This window comes from Haemaphysalis longicornis, unplaced genomic scaffold (assembly GCF_048455015.1).
Source record: "Haemaphysalis longicornis isolate Haplotype H1 unplaced genomic scaffold, Haemaphysalis longicornis Haplotype H1 scaffold_9, whole genome shotgun sequence".
Classification (NCBI taxonomy): Eukaryota; Metazoa; Arthropoda; class Arachnida; order Ixodida; family Ixodidae; genus Haemaphysalis; species Haemaphysalis longicornis.
In genome coordinates this window covers 102,998,061-103,017,353 of record NW_027526460.1, presented here as the reverse complement: position 1 = coordinate 103,017,353, position 19,293 = coordinate 102,998,061, and positions in this window count along the sequence as shown.

Here is a 19,293-nt window from a genome sequence, read left to right as displayed (position 1 = left end):
TTTTGCAGCACTTGCGTACAATGGCAATATGACTTGTACCTGCTTGCTTTAAGTGTGCTGCTGTAATATGCTTTTCTCGCGTTAAGCGTGTACGCTAGTGTTCACGCAAACCATGTATTTTTTCTTCTTTATTCGTACGTCGTTCTTCAGGGTATCCGTGGTTGTTTATGTATAGCGCATCCCGTACATCAATGCTTGTAGTGTTAATATGATCATTTATAATAAATAAATAAATAATAAATAAATAAAAACAAATACTTGCCGCCACGGCTATATTACAGCCAGATGCGTGCGGCGTTCATGCAGGGAGCTCTGGACTGCGCCTATCGACTCAGACGGAGAGATAATACGGGAGATGGAATTAAGGGAGATGTCTTACGGGAGATGCACGCAACGTTTTCAAATTAGTGCAATTGAATAAAGATTGTCTCATTTGTAAGAGTATCATTTGTAAGAGTAAGATTCAGGTGATTTTAAGTTCTAAGCAACAAGGTCCTGCACCATTTACAGGACAATGCATTAGAGGTCACTAATTTTTTTTATTTAGGCATACAGGGGTGGGGTTACAGCACAAATCGAAGAACAACAAGGAAATACATTAAACAGAGTGTACACAAACTATACATCCGTATTGTAACTTGAAAATATGTATGAATTTAACACCGCAGAAGTATAACAGAGCACACCAAACAGTAATATCTATACGCAAACGAATACAACCAGTTTGATCAATTTTTTTTTTAACAATGCACTTCTTGCTTAGGACAACACTCGCTTCAATTTGTCCTCAAAAGGTGTTACAGAGTCACTCTGGATAACGGTTGTTGGTAGTGCGTTCCATTCTTTTATTGTTTCGGGGAAAAATGAATTGGCGTATGCATTAATGTGTAGCTGAGAGATCCGGAAAATATGTTCATGTGTACGTCTTAGGGCTCTGCTTAGTGGTACTAAGTATTGAGTAAGTATATTACGGCAGCCGCAAAGCCTGAATACGGAAACCGCAAACTGTGTACTAAAACATGTACACCCCACCAAGTCGCCGTGACATCAGCAAGGCGTCAGGTTGTAACGGTATCCGCTAACGTTAGCACCGTAAGGTTAGGCTAAATCCCCTCAATTTCTGTCAACGCTGGGCTACATAGAGGGTGAAGATGGTCAGCCAAACGTCCGAATCATACCGTGCAGTTACTGCTCTGGCTTCCTTGGCAACTTTTCGCTCTCGCCTTAACTTTCACAACAGAAAACATTTTAAGCCTAATGATGTTCCAGTCAACGTCAAATTCTTCCAGCGTCGCGTCGCGGTGTGCGACATGAGACCTCAAGAGGAAATGTCAAGCCTAACGTGTAGTGCGTACCCTTCAGTTGCTCCTGTCGTGGTTTTCGCTTTCTCTATAGTAGGCCTCACGTCAAGCTGAATAACTTGCGAAGCACCTTCAAACTCACCCTCCGTCCACCTGGGGTTACACGTGGAGGAGGAAGCGCCAATGAAGCGGTTAAAAGCGAAAGCAGTTGAAAGGGAAAGCGAACCGGTTGAGAGCGTTTGAGGACGAAGCGTTTTAAAGTGAAGCGGTATGTTTAATCACATGTGCGTGCCAGGCAGATATTGATGTTGTCATCGTTTCCGCGGGAGTGTGCTTGCTTTATTTCCACGTACGGCTGGTGGGCAGGCTGAAGTCACGTAATAGCAACCTTTTTTACGCTGTCGCATAAAAAAAATGCGGGTGCTGCAAGCGACCATCAAAGGCTCAAAAGGGAACAAAGACGCCGCTCAGGCTTCAACTATTTAGCGCAACACCAAGCGAAGCTGTCGAAAAGCGATCGACAGACAACTAAAGCGGAAACGAGCAAATTAATGTATAGCAGTATCAACACTAAACTCCCATGTGGAAAAAAAAGGAAAATAAATAAATGTCAGTAGTCTGACCGAGATCAACTCAAGCCAAGGCTTTTGTTCGTATCCGATGAGGCGCCTCGACGACTCCTAGTTGGACGTTCTGCGAGGAAACAGCTGCCGCCCGATCCATTGTTTCCTTTCCAGCACACCGGTGCACCAGCTTTCGTATCCTTTGATCTTCAATCGGAAGCGACGTGTCCGCCTCGATGAGTGTTCATAGCTCTGGAAAAGCCAACAGGGAAGCCAATATATTGCTGTAAACTCTCTGAGCCGGCACAACGCCGTGGTCAAGCAAGTACAAAGATGGTTGGTTTCCTGCTTTGGATTCGTGTCGTTGGTAGTGCGGAGCATTGCTACTGGCGTTTCTTTCAGCGGGCGCCATCAATGTGTGGGATTTTGGTGGCGGTGTTTTTGCGGTGTGCTGTGAAGTAGGCCTTGTCGTTTGGGTGTTAGCGACATTGCTCTCGCACGAGTGCTTTGCCTTGACGTAAAGCAGCAGCGAACAAACGTTCGCGAATATAACACATCACACAGTGCTGACGGTTTTACATGCTAAATGGTAATACTCCGGTTTCATTTAAACTTACGACCCACACGTTAGATTTCGCATGCCACACTTAAAGTGGCACTGTAGAAGTTCATGCGCAGAGGGATGCGTATTCATCACGGGCAATAAAGCATACGGATGCTTTTCAAAATTATTTTTTGACATAATAGCAAAATAATAAAAAAGAACCTTGGAATGTCAACACTACCATAACATATTATAATGAAGGCGCACTGAACGGACTTCAAAGAACTGTTATGTTTACAAATTTTCTTCTCTGCTTTATTGAAATTCCGTCTGTTCCCTTTTTTTTCGTCGCCTTTTGCTACAAACTACTTCGACATGCTACTCGACAGCTATTTCATGCTTCCGTTTTTTCATCGCTTCCGTTTATTCGTCTATCGGTACGACACAATTCAGCGGCCAGAATGGTTTTACACAAAACAGCTTCCCCGTAATAACATTTCAGAGTATCTGGGGTGCGCTGCTTCTACTCACGTGCCGCACCATTCAGCTTCAGGGTGTCACGCACCATTATCACTTGTGGTCCGGAGCTGAAAAAGAAGCCGAGAGGGTGCAGTGGAAACGCATTTAGCTCCGACCTCGAAGACCCCGGAGCATATCTCATAAAAAAACTGAAGTGTATTTATTATTTATTTTTACAGCGCGGTAATTTTGTCTGCAGACCAGCAACTGGTAAAGCTCTTCCTGTTTATGTGTAATAAAGTAATTATAATAACCAGAACCCTGTGAATAAACGTTTTACCCCTTCTCCGACCAGCCATAGAATAGGTCTCGCGTACGTCATTGTTCGGATATATTTGGTGGTAACGCCCATGATGAGAACCGCGGTCCGCGCAAGATCACATCGACGCCATCTCCACCTTGAGGTTCACTGATCCCCGCTGTTTTCGCTGCCTAGCCCCTCCGTCAGCAGGAGGTCACCATGGCAGGCCCTGAACACCCATCTACGATCGACCACAACGTTCGCTGACCTACCAGACCCCATGCATTCGAAAAACTGTCTATCCAGAGACGCATAAACTGGAAAAGTAATTGGAAAATAAGTCTGAGGGGCCTATTGCAATAAAGGATGGTTCCCACAGCCCCGCTTCTGTCAGTGATGAACCTGTCACTATATTTCATTACAAGCGATTTTTCTGATTCTAGGCGCACTTCTGCTTCGAACTGTACGTGACATAATGACCACCAGTTATTGTCTTCTCCGCCGTAAGGTACACGAAACTTGACCTCGAATTGGGGGTTAGGATTTACGAGGAGAATATTGCCTCCAGGACGATTTCTTATCTATTTTCTTATATTATTCACCACTTGTTTCCAAGCGCTTTCAAAAGTTACGAAAAAAGTTTCTCTAAATGCTAATTCCACTATAAACGCAGCACCGTTTCCCGCCAATAATCATGCAGTTAGGTATCAGCCGTCCAACACTCAGAGTAAAGGAGAGTGGCCTGTTGTCTACATCACGCATTTTCATCATGGAATCAGCGTAGCACTATATAATTGTTCCAAACCTTGTTGTCGTTTTCACGAATTCAGTTATGGCCTGTATTCGGTAATATTTATTGCTTGGTCTACACGAAGGGCACTAAAGTTCAGAGTTACCAAAAAATCCTCTCCTTATTTGAAATTCCGTGACCCCTCATATTTTTTAGAAGGTTGCCAACCTTGAAGCACGGGGTAAATCACAGTGGTACCTCATAAAAATTCTAGCTTGCGCTGACCAGAATCATTGTTTGTCTTCATGCAATAGGGAACCAATGGAAGGTGCGAAGCCGTCGATGGTGCCACGCTGGATCCCCCCCCCCCCCCTTGGCAGTCGAAGGACAGTGAGCTATTTACGGTCTAATTGGCAGTCTTCATCCGGAGCAGGGTGCAGGCTGTCGTCGTTAATTCTCGATAGCCTAATTCAAGCCAGCATCTTCTGCAGACGGCTTTTATGCCCTAATTTGCTACGAGGCTCCTGTCATGAGTCCAGGTCAACCCCCCGCAATGACACCCCAGAGAAAAAGATGGAAGGAGAGAAGGAAAACAACATCGAGAAGAGGGCGGAGGAAGATTTCTTTTTCTACTCTCAATGTTTTTTCTCGTACTTCTTTTTTTTTCTCTCTAAAATAAACCGGGTCACAGCCTAATTATTACAGGCAGCTTCTTGGCCAATCCCCCGCGTGGGTACGCGCCATAACATAAGGAACCAACCAACCAACCAACCAACATCGGGCTCCCGAAGAGCGAAGGCTGGGGTGCGCTACCCAGGGCACCGACGTCGCCACACAAGCCTGGGCGAGAGCGGGCCGACGACGCTTCGGCTCCGGTCTCTCGTCGCTGCGCCAACCCACGCCTTGGCGGCGCCAACGGCGATGGTAGCGTGCATTCGGGAAGCGGCATCGCTCTGTCGTCCTACGACACGACGGTCCCCACAACGGCGACGCCAAAAATCAAGCCACAAGACCACGACCGCAATGTTCTAGGAATCGAGTCACACATTACGACGACAACACAGAGTTATTACCTGCAACAGCAAACTTCCCGAACCGGGTCGCCCGTACGTCGGTGGCATAACATCGCTACGACAGCAAGAGGGCAACAGCTCTTTACTGCAATACTGTGACTCTCCCGTAAGCGCCAATGACATAGCTATGTCTTGTGCCTAATCAACCCTCGTATCAAAACATCCAGATACTGAACGTAGATCTGTCTTCACATTGTAGATAGTTTATTGTGGAGTATTCAGTAGTTTATTACTTTTTGTGGAGCGGTTTGCTGTGCCTCCTGTGTATAGGTGTGTGCTAGCGATAAATGTTTGTTTTGCAAAGCCTGCCTCGCTGTCCCATGTCCTCCTTTGCCGGTAAGGACACGTTACAGCTCCCTTCTAGTTTCGTCCTGCGAGCTACCTCGGAAGCCTTTTTCGTGTCACCCACGTGACTCGGGTTGCGGAACATGGTGCCACGCTGGATCCCTCCACTTGGCAGTCGAACGACAGTGAGCTATTTACGGTTTAGGTGGCAGTCTCCTTCCGGACCAGGGTGCACGCTGTCGTCGTTAATTCTCTATAGCCTACTTCAAGCCAGCCTCCTCCGCAAACGGCTTTTATGCCCTAATTTACTACGAGGCTCCCTTCTAGTTTCGCCCATCGAGCTACCTCGGGAGCTTTTTTCGTGTCATCCACGTGACTCGGGTTTCGGAACAGCCGTCCCTTATACTTTCGTTGCAGCTTTATTGTCTTTTTTGGTATTCACATCTCTCAGTGTGTTGGACGTGGTTCGGGTGAGTACTTTGGAAATGTCGTCTGCTAAGTTGGCAGGGTCATTAGCAGCTTGTAAGTGACACTTTGGAAGGAAACATACGTGAGGGTCCTGGTTGTTTCAGCTGCGTTGACAAATCACGAAATGCCGGTAAAGGACGCCTGGTTGATTGCACTGTCAGGTTGGGTGGCGTTCGGAGTAATGTTGGATAGAACACGCTAAAAATAACAGCTGAGACGGGCTCCATGAGACAAAAAGAACGAGGGTGACATGGAAGAATAGCATAAGGGCAAGAAAATGTTTTCTTGCGGACCTGTATCCTCGTCTAAATAGGACATTCATTGTTAGAAAAAAATGTGCTCCTTAAAGGCGGAAGCACTGTAGGAAAAGTTGATTGGGTTAGTATGGCCAAAAACGCCTTTCATTCTAGCAGATTTGTTAGCTTGCGATTTTTCATGCCACATAAAAGTGCCTGATAGCATATTGGCTGCAACCTTTGCTCGAAAATATTTTATATGTCGTTTCTGCTTTTGTTTCGATTCAAGAACTCCAGAAATCCGTAAAGCGCATCTTGGTGAAATAAATTTGATATGGTTGGGAAGATGCCAGCACTTCTTTTACTGGTATTAAAGCTTCCCTGCCATTGAAGAGCAAGCCGAGAAATTTAAAGTGTATTGAGGAGAATTCACAGCTCTGAAGAAATATTCAAGAGACAAGGTACATTGTGATCGTATACTGATGCACTGGCTTTTTTAAGACTGGAGCCATTCTTCATAGCCGTAATGTGTGCGCCGTAATAAGAAAACTCCAGGTCATATTTAGACCCGCCGTTCACCGCGTATGTGAGCAGGCGACTCACCCGGAGCGCCCGGATGCGTCCAGGCTTGCGTTTGGCGCTCGCAAGAAATACGAAGAAAACAGCACACGTGTATCTGCGCCTCAAGAGCGGAACAAAAGACAGCTCGTGCTACAGACGCCCAGTTCACAAGGCCGGCTGCCGCCGGTTCTAGCACGCCGACTAGTAGCACTTTGGAGGAAATGTGAAAGCATGCGGGCAAAATGATCCAGGTGCGCGAGTCATGCATATAGAAGACGACGATATAGATGGTTATGGCCCTGAATACCTCTACCACAGTGAAAAGTGACGACGGAACATGTAAATAAACAATTTGAAACCTAATGCAATGAGCACTGGGATGTTCTTCAATGGTTCTATAGAAATCCTTCAGTTTCTCTGTGGTTCAAAACTTCCGCGACTTAGTGTAAGCTTTGCCAATTTTAACTAATTAGAAGTGAAAAGCAACTGCTGGAAAAAATCTAATTGTTCTTCCAAAAGTTCTTAATTTTTTCACCGAGGAGACGCTCTCGACAAAGCTCAAAGATCCTGAAGCAGCGCAAAATGTTTCTTGTAGAGTCATTGAGCACGGCCCATGCTGCCCGAGAGGCAAGGTATTTTTATGCGATGGAATAGTCTGCCTCGGTCGACACATCTGACCCAGAGACACGTTTGGAAAATGCATCGCACCATTTTCAAGGAGCGTTGGGTGGGCCAAGGAAATATGTCATATCGTAGTTTTTGGTAATAATGTGCACCCAAGAGCATAATAATAAATTATGAGGTGTTATTGTAGTAATGACCTCTCAGGCCGTCAAACGTGTGCCAAACGTTGGTTGATGACGTGTGCCTTGTGTAATGACACATGCAGAAATAAAAATTGTTCACCAACACTGGTGCTGTTCGATGACGTTCTATTTGTAAAGAGGTGGTCAAGAGTGCCGCATGCACGGATTGTATTGATTTCCAACACAGCATCTCCAGCTTAGTGCTGCCCCTTATCGGCTTATTTTACGGCAAAGCAGTATACCTCTACCTGCGAAGGGTTCTGTCGCGACCGTCGGCGTCAATAGAAAACTCCCGCAAACAAATAAAATAAATTACTCGCACTGCCAAGAGTCGAACCTGGACCCGAATAGAGTAACGAAGCAACATCCCGTTGTCTTACCGACTCAGTTATGGCCACACAAGGAGATAGGGAGAGGGATTGTGTACTCAACGAGCACAGCGACGAGTCTACCACCTGCGCTCAATCAAAGCCGTCATGTGAAGGGCAAATGGCATAATGTATTATTACTGCGTTTACCTGGTTTGAATCAGCCGTGAACTGAACAGCTGCTTGAAACGGGGAGAGCTGGAAGGGCGCTCCTCGGCGGCGACGCAAGAAACAAGAGTGACGGTGCGCCAGTGAGGAAGACGAAGCCATAGCCACGCGTTCCGCCCTCCTCCTTACCCTTTGCCAGACGCTCCTCTCCATTTTCTTTCTGCCATCGCTGCTGCGATTGGTCGTCTCTGGTTTCACTCTTCGTAGAGCTCCGTGTGTGAATTCAAGCGACGTCGCATGGATAACCGTTGTGGTTGCCGTTTACAGTATTCGCAGTGAAACAGTCTCACAACGTGTATTGAGCCATTTTTTTTATTTCGCACCGTGATGTTCTCGCTTTATCTCAGTCACCATCTTAACGGAGGATTAACTAAATAAACAATAAAAATATGAAATAATTGCGCTAAGTGGCTTACCGTATAACACCCTGCATTTCCAAAATAATGAAGATTTTGCAATAGTTTCGCCTGCAATCGTTATAATAGCGTAATTGTAGATAATTGGACGGAGAGGGTTTAGACCGACTACAACGCTACGTTGGGCGAATTGGTTACTGGCTAAGGAATTCACCGTACTAGCGAACATTAAGACAGAGACAAAGCTAAAGAGAAGACAAACCACACGCTAGAACTTGAAGTCAGTTTATGCGACATATACAGGGAAACACCAATAAGTACATGATATTTGAAGGGGTTATCATAAAAACGCAGTGAGAACAAAGAAAACACTATATCAGAGGCCATATTACAGCGCCGGTGCATATCGCAAGGCGGAAATTAAGTCCACACGTGCGAACAGCCTTCATCCATCACACATGGGCAACCACCTTCCCCTCTAGAAACATTGAATTTCTTTGCGGACAGCGCCAAGAACGGTGCACTGACGCATCTTTCCCCTTCTCATCCTATCAAGAAAGAAAGCTTCCACAATTTCTCGGTCAGTTTGAGAGGACGACCTGTACATGTTTCGTGTCTGGAAGAAATCTGGTATGCAACCCATGCACCTATGGCAATGATCAGCCAGGTGGCCAGCCCCATCTGCACATTCATAGCCGCATGGTTCTCCTGAGCCTTACATATATTCGTATTCTCTTTAGGTTTGTATTCGTATTCTCTTTGCATTTTCCTCAGTATTGCATTCGTATTCTCTTCTCTGTAGCTGTGTCCCTGTGGTAATGTTCACTGGTACGATGAATTCCTCAGGAATTAGGAAAAACAAAACATTTGGATTGAGAAAACTCACACTCAACACCGGCGGCATAGAATGGTACGCATTAGTAGATAATTCCCTCAATTTCTGTGGAACTTTTTTTGTGTGACTACTGTTCAATTCGAAAAAGTGCTCAGAATTTTTGTAACGATCAGAAGCTCACAGCCGATACACCCAATCCCATTCGGCGGCAACATCAACATACCCAACCCAATTCTTCAAGGAGCACTAACACAAAAATGCAAGCAGATATAAATATGTGAAGAGCTTCCTTTGTGTACGCAGACATCTCAGAAAGTCTCTACCGTAATCGGTCTGGATAACTCATTTAAAATCCAGTTCATCATTTGTGGATAACGACGACTTGTAAGAGGTCGTCTGGTAGAAGGTGACTTTCAAACATCAGTGGGTAAAATATTGCAAGGTCCTAGTTGCGGATCGGCGGAACGCATGCCGCCAATTTTCTATGTTGTCGTCCAACTGCAGGGCAGGGATCCAATACATCAGCTCAGATCGAAAGACACCTGGGCCATGCAACGCACTCTTCCGTGTGCAATTATTCTTAACTATACCGTTTTACAATGAAGGCGCTGCGAGATTAGTTGTGAACAAAATTGGTTACATTGTCTGCATGCCCTGCGCGGCCCCCAGAGAACTGAGCCCTAAATTGAGCTCGCAGTTCTGGGTGAACGCTTCGTCGTATTGATGAATAATACTAGAAACCACACTTCGCTTTCAAAGGTCAGATTACCCATCTTAGCGCTACCCAGATAAAAATTTTACTACATTTTGTAATAGACATGCAATGATGAAGGTTGTCTTTCAGCTCAGGGTGCGAGGCATGCATTGCACAGTCACTTGCTAAGACATAATAAGGATGTTTGTTTTAGGAGCACCATTAGCTCAATACCATTGCACCGTCACGCCGTCACCTTGGACTACCATCTTCGGATAAATTTATCACTTCGGAGCCTCCCCACCTGGGAAGTCTACCACTTCGGGGTAAGGAAAGGGAATATCTGTGCCGTCAACCGTGGAGGTCTAAGTAGCTTTGTTCTGAACAGCGATAAAACTAATTCAGCGATAAAACTAATATTCTCGGATAATAAGTATTGTTATCACTGCTGCACACATTTGCATCTATTTTCTTTTAAGTGTTTCTCGTTATGAGTACCGGGAAAGCGCCGGGGAAGTTAAGAAGCCATTCACATGAATAACATATTTAGTTTTACAAGACTAAGCCTAAACAGGGGAAGCATACAAAATAATTTTTTCGAAAACATTGCGTTTCCAGCTCCTTTTCGCAGAACAAAAAATAAAGCGCGACTGAACACGAATCCAGACGCGGGTCGAAAAATGACCTGTACAGTAGAAAGCGCTTTATATTCTGTGGGTTTTTAAGCAGAGTTGCTGCGGGGACGGGGGCGCGTTATGTTTGGCAAAAATGGAGTGCTTATCTCTTTTATCCCGTTATTCACCATACTTTCAGTGGAACCTTGAAGCGGAATCTTTTTTTTTCAGAATTCCCAGAATGTTAAGCTCTGCGGATAAAATATCCTCAGTACAAGGCTAGTACTTATCCAGTTATATTAACAAAGAAGTAAATGAGCTAGAATGCAACTGCACAGCCCAAGCACGCCTTCTTGGAAGCAGTGCGTCCACCAACAACTGCGAAAAAATAGTTTGGTCGAGGTACTTAACGTTTCAGTAAATTTCAGATGTTCTTTTTGTGGCAACACCTTTTGAAGGTATACGTAACACAAACGGCTGTTACGCTTCTATTATGTGACACACGCCTCGATTTTATGAGCACTCAAAGCGCATTCGAACGCTTTGTATTTGTGAGTTTGCGAACGGACTTTCGAAGGGGAATTTATACAAAGTGCAATAAAACCCAAACAGAAAGAAAAGACGAGAACATATTGTCGTTAGCCGACGTTTTTACACGTTGCATTACTTTTTTACAGAGCTCCAAAGGCAGCCTCTCCTTCAGTTTTAGCTGACCCGCTATTCGGTACTTGTAGTTGGTCACCTAACAGAATAAAAGAGCACTTGGAATTTCCAAAGTGCGGGACAAAAACCTTATATTTACCCTGTTCAGCTTTTGAAAGATGTCCGGAAGTAATTGGTACAATGCATATTGCAGGCTACCTATTTTATAGACTAATTCAAAAAACAGCCGACCGCTGATGACAGGAAGTTCCCCGTTTCAGTAGTTCAGCTGACGAATTGCCTACCCACGGGTTTATATGCATTGATTTCTAGTGCAAAGTATTTAGCATTCACAGCAGACGCGATGACCATATACGTACACCCAAACATATAAACAAAACCAGAATGATGGTATCGCATGAACAAAATGGTAATATTGGCTACTGCAGACGGGACCACAGCTACAAATCATCGTGATCAGGATTCGTGTGAGCTCGAAGGTATAATAAGGGTCATAACTGGCGGATTATAACGTCGCCTAAAGGTACTGATAGTTGGCCCCTAATGTCTACATTTTTACAACATTTTTGATGAGAAAAGAATAAGGGCCAATAACTCCATGGATTGTAACGAGCACTCCCAGGTTTAGTCACCATAACTGTAGGGGAGAGTAACGCTTGAAGCAGATCTTTCATAGGCTACCAGCGGAGCATCGAAAGTAGGGCTGCAGTCGAAACAGTCAAAACAGATTTCACGCAAGGAAAAAAATTTAACATGGCGGCAACAACTGCTTTCTGCCCTAACTAATCTTATTCTGTCGTTTATTCGAGGATGTCTTCATGTACCTGAACGACATTTACACGCGTCTAACGGTGTAATGAGAATTCGAGTTTACCTTAAAGGGGCCATAAAGACAAAACACAACTTTGGTTCAGTAGAAAGACTAAGTGTCTCGATAACAATGATACCAATTTTACCGCAAACTACGAAGTCGACATATGGAGATATTAGGAAAAAATATCAATCAGTGGCGGATTCCTAGCCACTTTTCGGCAACTTTTCCGTAAACTCACAGAGTCTCGTTTGTGCGATTGGCGGCTGCGGACTTGAACCATAGGCAAAAACATTTTCAACATTTGATAAGCGGCGGCCACAACGTGGACGCTGGCGGGACATGCCAGAGAGCGGCCATAGACGGGCCGGTCTTCGAATACACTTTCTGTGCTGCCACTGTGACTGACTACGGACACGTTTCCCTACTTTAATGGCAACTAGAAAGTATTAGTATCCTTATGATGCCGTGGTTTGCAAGTATCTTGTTTACATTGGCAAAAACATTTTTGGAAACAATCTGCCTGTATCAATCGTTTAAACTGTGGACGAATTAGTATATTACCGAACCTGTTTTTGGGAATCTACATACGTTCGAAAAGCAGCACAAGACAACAAAACCAGAAAATCTAGGCTTTTTAGCTCCAGTGTAGGTGATAGGATACCTTGAGATAGTAGACCAAATAGACGAGCAAATACGCAGCGCCAATGAAAACCATACGTTTGGTTAGCTATTACGAGGCATTTTGTTGCAGATACAGGGTTGGGGCAGAACATTTTGCGGGAGACCCAACTACCATAGAGTTCTGCATTAATGTACATTAGAGGGAAGTCTGGCGCTGGTGTCTCGGCGAGCCGCGCTTTAGCGAGCGCGCCATCACCATCGGGCAGGAACGTTCCTCTTCTACGTGGTATGGCAGAACCAAAAGCTCAAATGTTGCCAGTTGCTGCAAAGGAACACCATGTACAGACGTAAAATGCTTGTCTATAACATGGATTTCAGCTTCAACGAGTTACATCTGAAAACTGCCCAAAAATCCTCCTTACAAACATGTTGGAGGTAAAAGAGTTTTGCTTCGATTCAAGAAAGCCGAAGTAGTTTTCTTCAAATCCCCCTCGGGAGAGGTAGAATAAGGCTCAAAGTAGGAAAGTGGTATTAGAGACAAGCTTTTTACCGATGGTACATAAACATTATCGAATGTTTTTTATGTTTTTTATTATAGTGAAGTGGAGCTCAGATTGATTTATTCGTCTGTGGGTAATTAGATGCGTCTTGGAAAAAGCTCAAGACAAAGAAATATTACCCTCTCTTAGGTGGTTTTGACACGGGCAAAAAGGAGCCGTCGCTATCCAAGCCGCAAGTAGGAGAGGAGCTTTGGTTGCTGTCATGGCCGCGCCAAAGATGGCACGCTACTGCAATGACCAGTTTTCTTGTGGTATATCTGAGTATAAAACTCAGTGATAACGTCCACGTTCGCCAATTTTGACTATGATCTACACAAGGTCTGGCACGACCGTTAAGCTCACAAACGATGAGACAATGGCAAAGGCCCCACATAGTGCTCGCCGCGTACACAGAAAGTTTTGTTATTGCTCGAGTGATCACCATCATGAACAGCGACTTTTTGTATAATAGAGGTTCCCGAACTCTCCCAGAAACTTCTGCCAATCCTACGAAGGTTTCTAGAGTCGCACCTTTCTGTATCTACAATTTCTGTATTTCTCGTTGACGATGTGTCTAGTAGTCACTGCTAGGTTTGAAGCTTTTCTGCAGCATTTTCTGACAGATGGCGGCACAAAAGGAAGCCTGCGGACGGTATTTGGTTCTGCTGTTGAAGGAACACTCGGCGAGCAACTTTCAGATTGAAAGAGTTTTCTTCAAGGCAACCAGTTTTGCCTGTGTGTCCATTGGAATCTTACAAAAGAATAGGGGTGGAATCGGGGAGGGGCCAAAAAGGGAATACCGTAAAAACCCGCGTATAATACGAGATTTTTTTCCAAATTTTACTCTGTAAAATTTGTGCTTCGTATTATATGTGGATCCCAAAGTTTACAGCCGAAAATTTGCACTTCCGGTTTCAGCGGAGGGAGCGCCATCTTGCTGTGGCGTTAGCTCGCTGCTGCTTCTCTCAGCCGGCGCCATTTTGATTATTTTGACTACGCGAAGGATCTCGGCACGTTCACCGCAAGTCTATCACGATGTCGGGTGCACTAAAACAGTATTCGGCTGAAATTAAAAGAAAAGTTATTTTATGTGCCGAGACCATCAGAAATTGCGCTGCAGGACGGCAGCTCGGCGTTACCGAAGGCAGCATTGGTGGGTGGAGAAAGCAACTGGTGCTTGACTGGATAAAGTCTGTGTGGTGTCGGCGGCCTGGAGCACTGTTGGGGATTCCCGTCAGTGCTCGTGTTGGACGCATTTCGCTGCCACCTGGCCGATTCTGTGAAGAAGTTGTTGCGCGAACCCCGCACCGAACTCATTGTCATGCCAGGAGGAATGACATCCCAGCAGCTGCAACCGCTAGACATTTGCATCAACAAGCCTCTCAAAGACTGCATCAGGTCCTGCTACCAAGACTGGATGAGGACAGGATACCCGTAAGTGACAGCTACCGAATGGCTGACGCGGGTTTCTCCAGCGGTGCTTTGTGGCTGGATCGCGGATGCGTGGGCCAGCATTCCAGAGGAGCTCGTCAGTCGCTCTTTTAAGAAAGGCTGCATCTCGAACGCCCTTGATAGCACTGGGGACCACTTTCTGTGGGAAGACATTTCCGACAAGGCGACTTCAGCAGACAGCGGCAGCGAACCTGACGATGACAGAACGGACGTCGGGAGACGGTGCCAGCGAAAAGGGACAAAGACTGAACGGTAACTGCAGTGCAAATAAATGTTTTATGTGCTCTTTACCTCGCATTATATGCGGATGAAAACTTTTTTTCTGATTTTGATGTCCCCGAATTACACCTCGTATTATACGCGGGTCCGTATTATACGCGGGTTTTTACGGTAAAGTGGCAGTTCGCTGCCTGATCGTGCGATAGCGTACAGTCATCTTTGAAGTTTCGTATTATTTGGTCAATAGTTAGTCTTTTATTGAGAAAATTAAAGAACCATACTACAAAGAAGGAATGAATAAATTGCAATTTTTATTTGAAGACTCCGTTTTATTTTTATCCCGCTATAAGGCGTTGTTATCAGAACTGCTGCATATATTTTGAATGCTCTGAAAGAGCCCTGCATTTAACATATCTTGTAGAAACACAAGAAAAAATCTTTATTTCAAGTAAACGAGCATAGCAGAGTGCGGCAGCCATGGAAGAAAAATAAAACAAAATCTTCAGGAAGCAGTACCAGGCCCCTATTATGGACCTGCGGCCACGAATACTTCATCTCTGCAGAGTATATTACCCCGGTAGTAATTAACGCTCGCACAAGCAATTTCCGCTGCGCGGGATGCCGCGATAAGCCTGCCTCGTTACGGTTAACGAGGGAACGTTACGTAAACTGGGATGGCCACTTCATCCAGATACGAAAATACCGTAATCGTAAACTGTGACAGGTATGTGCACTCGCTTGACGTGAATAATAACTTTTCTTGCCGACTTCTAATAGTCCGGAACCACGGAAGACGATCCACGTTTTTGCTGTTTAACTTCCCCTTTGGGTTCTTCGCACACTTCCCACAGGAGGGCTCTTTTGCATGTATCTCGTGATAATATGGAAATATTGTTTCTTTCTGTGCATTGAAATCTTTTCCTGGCCGAAACAACCTGCAGCTTACCGAAAGTTCGCATTGCTGATCGGAAAAAGCAGACGCATATTGACATATGTGATTCGCTGAGGAACATTCAGGGTGGACTGAAACAGAAAACGACAACATATTTGGAACTTCACTCGCAGCTCATTAAAAGGTAATAAACAATTTGCTTCGCGTTCATTTTTCTGTTTGCATTTCTGAAGTACGTTTTCAATATTTAAAAGCCTAATTAGCCTATTTGACGCCAGTTATGGTGATTGATACGTACACTCACAAAATACCCGCTTTGCCTTTTTTTCTTGGGGCTGTATATTTATTTCGGTATTTGTTATTTTATGCACTCTTCATATCTGAGAATATTTCAGATCTGGCGAGGTTTCAAAAAACAGTAATAAAATAAAGTGTTAGAAAAACGGAGGATACAAAGAAAATAAATACACAGTGTAGTAAAAATACCAGTCGGAATAAAACAAGAGCGTAATATAATGTCCCTACAGAGAACATTATTGCACAAAATATAATGCAGGATTTAGAGAAAGAAAAAACCAACGAGCTATTCATTTCAGTGCCACAGCATCGTTGGGAAAACATTTGTTGTTCATTACAAATAAACATTTATTAGTCTTCAATAGCTGCTGGCGGTGATCAAACCGCATCCGCTGGCAACTTTGCTGATATTTTGATGCGGAATTCTCAATAGTGTTCAGCTTATGTCTGCTGCAAAGTGTGTTTCGAGCGAGCGCTTATTGGCTGAAAGCAGGCAACTACATGTGTCGCAGCACATTCATTGGACCCAGGCCTCAATACTGCGTTTATCTTAAGCGCCGAAAAAAACAGGGATACAGTAGACAAGGACAAGCGCTAATTCCAACTGAATTTTATTGAATCAAGGGGAAATATATAGCAGCAAAAATACAAGAGCTACAGAAAAGGTTACGATTATACAGGTAATAAAAGCGGCCGAAACAAATGAGCATGACTGTAACGAGCGCCGTAAGACGGCAGTTATACCGTATTTTCACAGCATCGCACATCGGCTAAAGAAAATAGGGCAGAGGGCTGGGGTTCGCGTTGTAATGTCCGCACCAATCAAGCTCTAGAGTCTTTGCAGAGATACATGTCCCGTACAAAAAGAACATACTGGTTGTAACGTTGGACACCAAAACAAGTGCGTGATATGCGATAGAGGGGTTGTGAGCGTGTTCCGTTAGCGTGCGGAAGGGTATATGTAGGGCAGACGGCACGGTGCATCAACTCCAGGTTGCGTGAGCATCAAAATAATGTACACAAAAAAAGGATGGTAACCTATCGCCTCACTGCGGTGAATGCCCCAAGTGTGAACCATACTTTAGAAACTCTGTGATATTGTTTCACGACTCTGATCAGCGCACGCGTGAAATAGTAGATGCAGCTGAAATCCAACTAGGTGCTTTTGTGTGTGTCAGCATGACATCAGTAGCCTTGTCCGATAAGGAGGCAGCATTCTTAAAAAAGAACTTGTCGTGGTAATGACTAGCTTACACGTGCGGGACAGCGGCAAGCGATTCCGTTATTTTAATCTGTGTATAATCGTAACCTTTTCTGTATCTCTTGTATTTTTGCTGCTATATATTTCCCCTTGATTCAATAAAATTCAGTTGGAAGTAGCGCTTGTCCTTGTCTACTGTGCCCCTGTTTTTTTCTGCTCTGAATATGAACGTTATGGAATACCAACTAGCCCGAACGCAAGCCCTTCTCAACACTGCAACTCGTCACGACATAAATGGACACGAAATGTGCATTTTAGCAACGAAAACACCTCAGAATCCCGCCCCTGGACAATACAGACAGCAAGGACTGGCATATTACGAAATGCGTATGCTTTCAACATCCCTGTTTGGTGCGACGACGGTGCTCAAAAACCCAGTCATTCTCCACCTGTAACCTGTAAGGGAAATATTCTTTGAGAAACGAGGAAGGCGTTTGTGTCACAAATGAAATACGGGGGCAAACAAAATCATTTTGAACTATTCCACAAACCGAAACTGAGCCCAGTCTTGTTTCAGTCCAAATTTTCGCAAGTGACGACGCCACCACCTCAGTCAAGGGCCTTAACGAGGCCACAAAAAAATGCAAGTCTTGTTCATTAAGAGATATAACCTTTATAATGACGCTGGCACCGATTTTAGTGCAAGCTTCACGAAAGTAAGGTACATAATGAGGGAAACAGAGAATAGCCATGGGACTAAATAACTCACACCCCGCACAAAAACCTATGACGCATTACGGGAGGTCGTTCGATTCGCTCAGGGGCACAAAACGGACGCAACTTAAACAGATTAAGCAGGGAATATAAGCGTGGTTAACGAGCTATCGGTGGTTAAATTTAGTGCACATTATTTTTATAGCAGTAAACTGTTGGGATAAGATATAAAATTTACGAACGAACATGTAAACACAGAAGCCCTAGTGCGTACGGTGTGCACTATATTTATTTCTTCCCTTCATTATATCTTTTTTTATCTCTTCATTTATTGTTTATTTCCTTTAAATGAAAAAAATTAGTCTCCCGAGCGAGTGCCCGCATAACCGCATGCTCTTTGGCAGAACGGATCACCCATGCCCTGCCTATAGACCGGCGACCGTGAATTCATATCACCTGAGCTCCTTGAAGTGCGCTTTACCGTATGGCGTTTACCATGGACACATCGCAGGTTGAAGTCCGTTACTTCAAGCTTCGAATAAATATGGGTGAAAAAAATTCAGTGCCATTTCACAGGCTAGTAGGATGACCAGCGTACCTGGGCCTAATTCACTGACTGCACAAAAGAAAACACGTTTGTTTGTAATATGTGATTGACGATACTTCCTAGCTAATTAGCTGAATGGAACTTAGAATGACTCCAGCGTTGTCGTAGCGGAGCAGCATGGGGCTGTCCGTTTCCCTCCCGCGTCGTAGGCATCTTACTCGCTGCGTAACACACAAACCGAAATCACTCCGCCAGCAGGAAAGCAATAAGGTCCTATCACACCGTGAGACGTCCATGTTGAAATCTTCCACCAGCACAACGGGCACATCGCAGCTGAGCGCCTGAAGCCTGCCGGCGTGTGCGCGCCGACCCCCTCCTGTTCCACCCACAATGGTGCACGTGTCACCGTTATGCGCGTGCTTATAGATAAAGGACACCGGGCGAAGTGGCGTACGATTAGCCCTTCAAGCGGCGCGGTTCAAACAGAAGCGAATAAGTCACACCAGGAGCCCTTCATGAAGGAAACACAAAACACGTGCCCCTGGGGCGAAATATTTCCTTCGACACCGAGGTACCCGCACACGTGATATATAAAAAGCAAGGCATTTAAAGCTTCGCTGTAAAAATGTGCTTGTCAAGAAACTGTTGACATCTTAACGTGAAGCTTTAGTGTGATCCCTGATGCCTCTGTACGCCAATACGCCCTGCGGGAAAGCCCACTTTGCTGACGATGATGATGAAAGATTGTGGTGGAAGTTGAAGAAAAAGACGCTCCGCATGGTCGGAATCCAACCTCAGTCCCTCGCATTAGAAGCCAGCGTCTATCTGATTGCTCCGTTTCGACATGGCCGAAGCGAACGCCAAGCAGCAGGTGCCTGTCGGCGCCGTACATCTCAGACGTAAACGTTAGGCCTGCTGAGTACACACCCGAGAGTGGGTGTGGGGTTCTAGAAAAGTGGGCGTACCCCAGAC